The 9,793-nt window shown below is 39.0% G+C and overlaps 1 pseudogene; it reads right to left on the reverse strand.

The window, feature by feature from the left end:
* Positions 1-7,615: 7,615 nt before the first annotated feature.
* LOC132530490 (DNA replication complex GINS protein PSF2-like) lies at positions 7,616-9,487 on the reverse strand (annotated as a pseudogene).
* Between the last annotated feature and the right edge of the window lie 306 nt (positions 9,488-9,793).

Consider the following 9,793-nt stretch of genomic DNA (forward strand, 5'->3'; position numbering starts at 1 on the left):
GACTCTCACATAAAAAAATCTAAGAAAAAATTTGACAAAGAAGATAGAATTTCCTCACTAACTACACCTTATACTAAAGTATAAAACAATGTCTAAAGAAATTTAAGTTGCGAATGATGGGTTACTACTAAAACCTCCTTTAGCAAATATGAAAAATTAAGAGGCCCCAAGAGAAAGAACCGAAAAATTAGTTGAAGATGAACATACATCACCTCCCGCAATCTTTATTTTGTTTAGACTGAAATTCTCATTAGATATTTTTGAAAACCACGAAATTTATGTACTAGAAAATTATCTTAAGTGTTGATTTAATTAAAAATCTATGTGCACTAAAGCATAGAGAAACTATAATTACAGAATAATTTGGTATTTTAGTGACTCACATAAGAAAACTAATCTTTTTCTTCATATTCTAATCCAGGGTAATATGTCTTTGTATTGCTGGGAAATGAGTATAATACACAAAATATTTATTCAAAATTAGAAATTATTTTCTTTCTCTCAGTAATGCCTGCTTATCATACATAGTTAAAAGGCTATTTCTCACTGTAACAGTAAAGTAGTCATTTTTACAAAGCTTTATGGCTTCAAACACAGATGAAGCTTTATGTTGCTTCACATGAGCCCTATGCATCTTTTATCTGACTTGCAGAAAAATGAAAATGATTTAATCTCACAGTGTATTATTGCTATTAATTGGAGGAGTGATACTGTTATATTATTAGTGCTTTATTTTATAAATCTTTTTTTATCCCAGAAGATAGAAAAAGAATAAAAAATTAAATTAGCATTTTCTTCTCCTTACCTGTCATACTAGCAATTATGTAGCAAATGACATAGGGGGTTATTTGCCTTTTCCCTTCATTCTCCTTAGAAACATGATCTAAGGAGAAAAATGACTATCAATAGGGTCTAAGAATTCTTTGAAGGTAGGAAGGACAGACAGAAAATCTATTCCAAATTGGAGGCACACATCACTGTTTTGGAGGGCAGAATAAGCAGGAATAACAATTAGAAATAGCTTGAGATAATATTCCCACTAGCACCAAATTTACACTTATGTAGCGTATCAATAACCATTGAACACAGAAGCCACATCTCTTGTTCAAGGTTCCGATCACCAGCATGGCCTTTGACGCTGTTGTATGAGTTAGACAAAGGTTGGAATCTGCTTTGTGTTGGATGGCTGGCAAAGACCACAATATTTACCTGGGTTAAACACAGAGATTGGTACCTGTGAGATTTATGGAACTTCTGCAATAATTCCATAACTTTCAGGTTGGAGAAAGCTGATTGTCCAACTTGTTAAGTAAAATCAATGCATGCGTTGCTCAACTTTGTTGCACATCTACTTTTTAGCCTCAGCAGTTGTGATCATTTTCATTTATATGTTCCAACAAAAAGTGGAAAAAACACCATAATGGATTTTCATGATTTTTATCTTCTTTAAAATTTCTGCACTGTGGTTGTATATTTGATGAGCCAAAAAATGAGAGAGAGGGGTGTGGGAGATGAGGGTTTAATATACTATATTTAATAGGATCTTGACGTCCTTTGTACATATATACTTATCCTTCTTAGCTTTAAAATATGTTTGATGCATTCTTTGAAAGATGAAAATAAAACTATGATGAAAAACAATATGACCTTTACTATTTTAAGTTCATATTTCTTGAGTTACGTTAAAACAACAAAAATATATTGAACAGCAAGACAGCTTTTAGTGACAAACCTTGTACAGACAAGTTTTTATGGGAGCAAATAGCTACCATATCTAATCTACTCTAGAGGTTTAAGAAAGTCCTCTTGGAGAAAGTGATGTTTAAACGGAGAATTGAAACAGTAACAAACATTAACCAGGCAAAATTGAGAAAGACAATAGGACTTGTTTGAGTGGAAACCAAAGGAGGAAATAAGCAAAGTGAGTCTTGAGTGTCCACCTAATAGGGCACATGTCCTGTTATAAGGTACATGGGACTGTGTTGTATTGTCTTGTCCTCTTAGCACTGGACTGGGTACATCACAGGTGTTCAATAAAAAAGTTCAAAGAAAAATGGATAAACACAGGTTAGAGGCAAGGAAACAAATCAACCATTCCAAAAATAAAAGTACTATCAACAAATACCTACTTCAGGTCAGTGATATTTGGGAAAACCATGAAGATAACAGTGACTCAAACAATAGAGAAAGAAGAGGTAAAGGAAAATGTGGTGATGGGGAAGAATTAGAGGGAAAGAATACAGAGCAAGTGAGAGATGAACGAAATATATTTACTTCATCAACTAAACACATTCGGTTCCATTTGTTCTCCTGACACCATGCTCTTACCCTTTTCTTTTTCTTCTGATTACTTCTTGTGGGTTTGTCATAATATACAACTTACAATCTAAAATGTTATTCTCATTTGTAGGTAAATGTGTAATACATCCTATCATGATAACATACCAGATGGTTAGTGGACATACATTTAAGTTACTTCTTATCCAGTTTTGTTCTTTATATACAAAATAGGGATTATTACTAATAGTAATAATTTCTCATAGTGATCTAAGAGATTCAAATAAACTGGAAATTGAAAATGCAAGGATTTGTCAATCTACCTTAAACATTTACTGGGGAAATAGCAATAATCCTTATTATTAACACACGTTGTGTGTCTGCGTGTCTTACCATCTTGTGTAAGCAGAAAGCTAAGATGGCATGACCATTTAGAGAGCATTAAGCAGCAATGCAGCAACAAAGGGGCTCCCCGTGTGTGTGTGTGTGTGTGTGTGTTGTGTGTGTGTTTATTTGAGATTATATACATAATGCTGTGGACTCAGAAGTGCTTTCCTTATCAAATTCTCTCTCCTCTTCATCAGTTGCAGAATCCACCCACTTTGTCATCCACATCATCATCCATTACCCATTTTTCTGCCAGGTTGAGAAAACACTGAAGGATGAAAACACTTTGAACTGACATTGGCAAAGCTAAATAACACAACGACCAGGCAGTTATTCAGGGCCTTGATTTCTTCCTAGGGTGTAAGTGACTGCTGCCATGCTGTTTGGTAGATTGATAGAAAGATGAGGGGACAGAGTTGCCTACTTCCTGCCAATCGATTTCAAAGGTGACTAGAGCTTCGTGACCCTGGAAAGGACATTTCTATTTCTTCTTTCTGTTTTTATACTAGGCTGTTTAAATATTAGTGAAGGGAACAGTTGGAAACATTTAGTGGGATACAAAAGAGACAATCTTAAAACTATCACCTTTAGTTTAGTGTGGAGAGCCTGCAATAGTCAGCTTTTAGTAGGTAGAAAATAAAATGCGATGTTTCTATGAAGTATGGCCAAGCGGAGATTTGCCCTAATTGAAGGAGAATGTGGAGTAATTGTTTCTATTTTCAGGGGAGCCACTGTAGAGCAGCACGTGGACTCAAACAAATGTGTTCAAATTTGCTAACATTCTCAGGCTTATTTACCCAGTACTCAATAATGCAAAAGAAAATCTTATGAGAAGCAACATGATATTTGAGTTGATGTCATTTGTCATGAAATATTTTATGAAAATTGTTAATTTTAAAATGGAAAGTGAAGGTCCTTGCAACTTCCCAGGTATTTGATGTTTTGTTTGTAACTTCTTAGAGGATAGTTTCAAATTAAAAAGCATAACTGGAGCTGACCAAGGAAGGGATGGCAGATTTAATGTTACTCTTCAATTTGTAATCATATTAAAACAATTTCTTCTTGCTGAGAGTCAGAGCAAAGTGACTGTTGAATATTTCTTTCAGTTCAGTAATAGACCTTCTTCAGGAAACAACAAAAAAGACAAATCAATACACCAAAATGGTGCAAGTAATTTTCCTTTGAATAGGAGGCAATAACACAAAATGTCTGAATTCTGACAGACTCTCAAGTTATTAAAGACTATTTATTAACAGTTACTAGACTGTTATGTCTAACAGTTTATATAGTATATCATTTGACTAGCACTGCAAAATTCAAAGGTGTAGTCAGTAAAGGAATATCAAATGTAACAGTCCAACTTTCAACCCACTGCTTCTGATAGTAATAGTAATACAGCCTTTCGGAGAGGACACTGCGAATAGATATAGAGGATAGATAAAGGGAAGATGAACATTGGAGTAAACTTTAGCTCTGTAAATAAATCTTTTAATGTTCTAATAACACTGATGAAAAAGCTACTTTCTAAAATTATTTTTATGGAAGCGACTGACATTCAGGACACTTTTATAGCCTTCCTCCCCAAAAGAGAGTGCAAGAGTAAAAACAACTTAGTTTTAAATTATTGAGCCAAATATCTTTGAAAAAAATAAATAAATCTACTACAATTCTAGAACGTAATGAATATGCTTTGGAAACTGTTGGTATGTAATTGAGTAATTCACTTGATTCCAACCTGTTAATATTTATCTTTTTAGAAGTCTAAAAACGATTCAATACAAATATTGACTTTTCCCTGCTGTTCTAGTCTGAGGAGTAGATGTTGAGGTTGGATAGAGAGGAGCTGGGAGTGAGTGGACTTAGGCGTTGACTGTAATCATAGCTGGTTTTGAACCTGCCTCCATTTTTGTGTTACTGATGTACAATTACAGACTGTTTTTATTTATTTATTTATTTTTAATTATTTATTTATTTATTTATTTTTTGCGGTACGCGGGTCTCTCACTGTTGTGGCCTCTCCCGTTGCGGAGCACAGGCTCCGGACGCGCAGGCTCAGTGGCCATGGCTCACGGGCCCAGCCGCTCCGCGGCATGTGGGATCTTCCCGGACTGGGGCACGAACCCGTGTCCCCTGCATCGGCAGGCGGACTCTCAACCACTGCGCCACCAGGGAAGCCCCTGTTTTTATTTTTTAATAGTCAAAGCAACCAAACAGATCATATATTAGTGTTCTGAAGATTATAAACTCTACCAATAAACTTAATTTTTTTGATCCAACTTTATTAACTGCAACACCATTATAGGTCATTTGTTTTGGCACTAAACAAGGGCTCTCTCTCTCTCTCCCCTTCCCTTCCGTCCTTCTTTTATTCCTTTATTCTGTGTCTTCTTTTTCCCTTCCTTCCTCCCCCTCTTCCACTTCCCCCTCCTCTTCTTCCTCCGTCTTTTTTTTTGTCTCTGTCACTCTGTCATTTCACATTACTCAGAACTCAGATACAAAAATAAACCAAGTGAAGTTAAGTCAGACAAAGACAAATATCATATTATACACTTATATGTGGAATCTATAAAAATGATACAAATGAACTTATTTAAAAAACAGAAACAGACACTCAGACATAGAAGACAAACTTATGGTTACCAAAGGGGAAAGGGAAAGGGGAAGGGATAAATTAGGAGTTTGGGATTGACATATACACACTACTATATATAAAATAGGTAAACAACAAGGACGTACTGTATAGCACAGGGAACTATATTCAATAGCTTGTAATAACCTATAATGGAAAAGAATCTGAAAATAATAGATTTATATATATATATGTATATAACTGAATCACTTTGATGTTCACCTGAAACTAATACAACATTGTAAATCAACTATACTTCAATTAAAAAATAAATAAATAAAGGGAAGAAAAGAATACAACCAGAGTGATGGCCCTTAATACTTTTCTGAATCTAAAGTTGTCAGGTTAATCTAAATTCATGCAAATTTTAAGTATATGAGTTTCTTTGTTAAGGTTATTTTAGTCACATAAAGTTATTTAGTTTTTAAAATGTCCAGTAGTAAAAAGAGAGGGTTTTTTTCACCTTTCTTTTCACGTATTCTTTTCCCCAAAGAAGACTAGCCTTACAATATGCACATTGTCCCTTTGTTTGTTTGTACTATTTTAATACTGCCTCTCTTAAACTTAAAATTGAGATATCTCTACTTTTTTCCCAATTTATTTGACTTCCTTTGTATCAGTCCACACTACAGAATCATCCTCAATATTTATTTTCAAAAGACAGGAACACTTCAGAGTAATAAATCAAATTCTGCCAAAATCTACTTTAGCTGCAAAGCCAAAACGTATTCTTGCTGTGTGATTTCTGGTTCTCACTCCATTGTGCCGATCTAACTGAGTGTTCACTTCTTCCATCATTCATATCTCTGTATTGTTTAACGTTTTTACTTGCAGTCATTTCATAATACTATTAAGAGAAAAATCTTTTTTTTTATGTTATAATGAAGTCAAAAATAAAAATAAAAGCTCAACAATTACAGAGATTTACAGGTAAAGTGTAAAGACAGATTCAATTGTACCTCAGACAGATTGTAAAAAAAGTGTTTCAGGGTGAGATCTGAGACATGCAGGTCTCCTCAACCTCCACAAAAACTTGTGGTTTCACTCTAGAAGATTCCCCAGATTAAATCTGAAGGATTCCACATAAGGGCGAGATGAAAAGGCAAGTCCTGTCATCTCTTAAACGGTGGAGACCAGGTCTTCTAGGTCCTAATCCCTTCATGTCTGGCCCTTCAGTGTTCAAATAATAACCATCAGCTGCTTGTCAGAGGAACATCTGGGTACCAATGTGGAATGGAGAAATAGTGCTCGTGTAGCTTGAGTAAGTTTGGAATTTAAACACTGAAGGGAAAATCCCAGTAGATATTCTTTAGGCTCAGCTGACACACACATAGACTCTTTAAAAAACCCTCGAGATGGCATGCTTCTGCTTTTCACCAATGGTGCTACCGTCCAAAACCAGCTGGTTACTGAACCTACTCATTGCATGACTAGACAAGCATTTCCTCTCTCAGTAATATACTTTCTGTAAGGAACTTAGCAATTCCAAAATGCTACAGATGAAACTTTTCCTCCTAGGGCAAAAAAAAAAATTGCCCTCAACTGAGCCTCTGCTGCCTATAACAGTCTTTTGCCTCAGTCCATCAAGAACCATGTCACAGGTCCCACTTTTCCCCCTGGCATCATGTCTTCACTCACACACTTGATAACATGGAATTAATTTTTCCCGGACTTTCCTCTTGGTGCTAAGCAACCCTTTAGACCTTACCCAAAAGTAGCAAAGAGAACAAGAGACATCCAGAGTGTTGGTCTAAAGTTTCCAGCTGCCTGCTAAACCTCTCAGTTTGGTCTAAGAAGTCATTCTAGCCCCCTGGCTTGCTCCTTTCACGTGACAGTTAGGCAGGAAAACCCAATAGAGACTTGGCTTGATGCCATCTTTATTGTGTATCAGGGCTTAGATGATAAACATGGGTCACCGTCACTACCCACTCAATGGCTCTCTTTCTCTGGATGAACCACCTTTGTAGGAGACTCTAAATTTAGCCCAAGGGATCAGGTTCAAGAAGGAAACAAAAAAGGAAAGGAAAAAAAAAAGGCCTAGCCACTTCCGCACTCCTGCTATACCTCCATCTTTTAAAAGCCAACACGTGAAGTCACCGAACACTCACCTGCTAATGGCAGTTCTGATCAGGAGACTGGAGCTTCCGCCGGGGAAAACCGCTTATTTTGCCAAAGTTTTTTTCTTTCCTTTGTAAAAGGACAGCTGGCTCCAAGATACAGATGTGGAATTACAGAAAGTCACCACAAGCCCGTTGCTGTCTAACAATGTTATAAATCCATTCCTTGCTCCACTGCACTTTTTTTCAGACGTTCAAAAGCGGTTCAAGAACTCCCAGGAATGGGCGTCCCTTCATCGCGTCCTGAGCGCTCACACACCGCTGGCGGGCCTCCTGCCCCAGACACGGGCCTCCACAAACCCCTCTCTGCCTGGAAGTCTCGAGACTGGGCGCTGTGTGAAGGCTGCAGGTCTGTGCGGAGTTTGTCCACGGGATCGAGTGCTGGTGAGAGGAAAGCCCCACGGGTGTTGACCTGCATCGAGGTCAAGTTATCCAGCCTGGCGCGGGCCGCCTGCTGTGTCACGAAGGCGTCAGCACACATGGGAGCTTGGCTACGCGACTGTCCTGCGCGTCCTCCATCGGGGTCCGGATCTCATGCGCCTTGGGGATGTTGTCCGAAGCCTGACTTAACAGGAGTTTGGTAAGTTCCCTGGATTAAGGGCTAGGCGTAGAGGGAAACGTTTCTTCCTTTTCCTTCCTGATCCCTCATCTTCTCCAACTTTCCCACTTCCCTCCACTCGCGAGGAAGCAGCCAACGCATCCATCTTGGTGTCGGGTCGATCGCCAGCCACAGGGCCACCTCTACTGGTGAGTCAGGGTGGAAGAGCCCCAGGTCGCCCCCAGTTAGAAGATCTTGTCCGGACTGAAGTTCGGGATAATGGTGACGAGCTTCTCGGCCAGAAACTGCGTCAGCTGCGGCCGCGGCGGCGCCTCCAGCGCCCCAGGCTCCGGGAGGAGCTTTCCCGCCGCTTTCCCGCCACTTTCCCGCCACAGCGCAGGGCCTTCCCCACCCCCCACCTCATTATACTATTCTTCTACTTCCTCCTTCCCTTCCTTTTTTAAAATATTTGATTTAGATAATGGATACAATTTAGCCACCTCTGAAGAACCTTCGTTCCAAAAGGGGATTCAAGCTTTTTTTTTTTTTAAAAAATATGAAAAATCATATTTGCACATTGCATGTTATAGTTAAGTGCATGTGATTCAGGGTATCACCAAATAATTCTAACAGAAAGAGTGGTACAACAGCTCTCTGGTGGTAAAAATTAATGCAGTAAAACAATTTATTCCTGAAATTTTCTTCTTTAACTTGTGATATATTGGGAGATAATTCTACATGGGTCTCTCTCTTTTTTTTTTTTTTCTGTACATCTTGCAAGCAGGGGCACTGACTGCCCTTTGTTCCAGATGATCTTTTATCTATTTTTTTTTTTTTGGCTGTGTTGGGTCTTTGTTGCTGCGCGTGGGCTTTCTCTAGCTGCGGCCAGCGGGGACTACTCTTTGTTGTGGTGCGCGGGCTTCTCATTGCGGTGGCTTCTCTTGTTGCAGAGCACGGACTCTAGGCAGTAGTTGTGGCTCACGGGCTCTAGAGCTCAGGCTCAGTAGTTGTGGCCCATGGGCTTAGGTGCTCTGCGTCATGTGGGATCTTCCCGGACCAGGGTTTGAACCCGTGTCCCCTGCATTGGCAGGCAGATTCTCAACCACTGTGCCACCAGGGAAGCCCTCCCCAGGTGATCTTTTAAATGATATTTTTATAGAGAATAGACTTGGATAGTAGAGTTAATGTCTCCCTCTGAAGCAAGTAACAGGTGTGCTTACAGCCCTGGAAGATAGAGATGGTCATTTCTTTCTAGAAAAAAGGGCATCTGTGCTCACTGTCCAGTGTAAAATATTTAGGTTCCCAAAGCTCAGAGCCCTTCTCCTGTCATACAAGGCCCCATTCATGTCACCATATGGACCAAATTCATGTCACCTTGTAAGAACTGGAGCTCAGAAAAATGGTATAAATGCTGATACTTTGGTACTGCATTTGCAATAAACTCACCTTTGATCTCTGCCTTGTGTCATCTGCCAGCATCCATGAAGCTTGGCAGACTAGCTGACCTCTCAGAGATTTGTTGATGGTTTTTGGCAACATAGGTGATATGCTTACAGGGATCTGGCCTTTTGGAAGAGGAAAGAAATGGACGTTGTGGGCTAACTAATGGGATTTGAATAAAATTCATGGGACTCAGTAGTGACATGTTGACAAAATCGTATGGTCAACTGGGCAATAAATGGTCCTCTGCTTTATTGCCTGTTGATGAGGAAGAACTGGAGAGGTGGTTGCAAGAAGAGTACCAGGAAGAAGGTTCAAATACAGATAGATGCCCAAACACTGTCTGGGTGTTGCCAACTGTCTTCTCAGCTGGGGCTGGCGGAGGACTTCCTTACCAATCCGGCA

Source organism: Lagenorhynchus albirostris, chromosome 12 (genome assembly GCF_949774975.1).
Source record: "Lagenorhynchus albirostris chromosome 12, mLagAlb1.1, whole genome shotgun sequence".
NCBI classification, from domain to species: Eukaryota; Metazoa; Chordata; class Mammalia; order Artiodactyla; family Delphinidae; genus Lagenorhynchus; species Lagenorhynchus albirostris.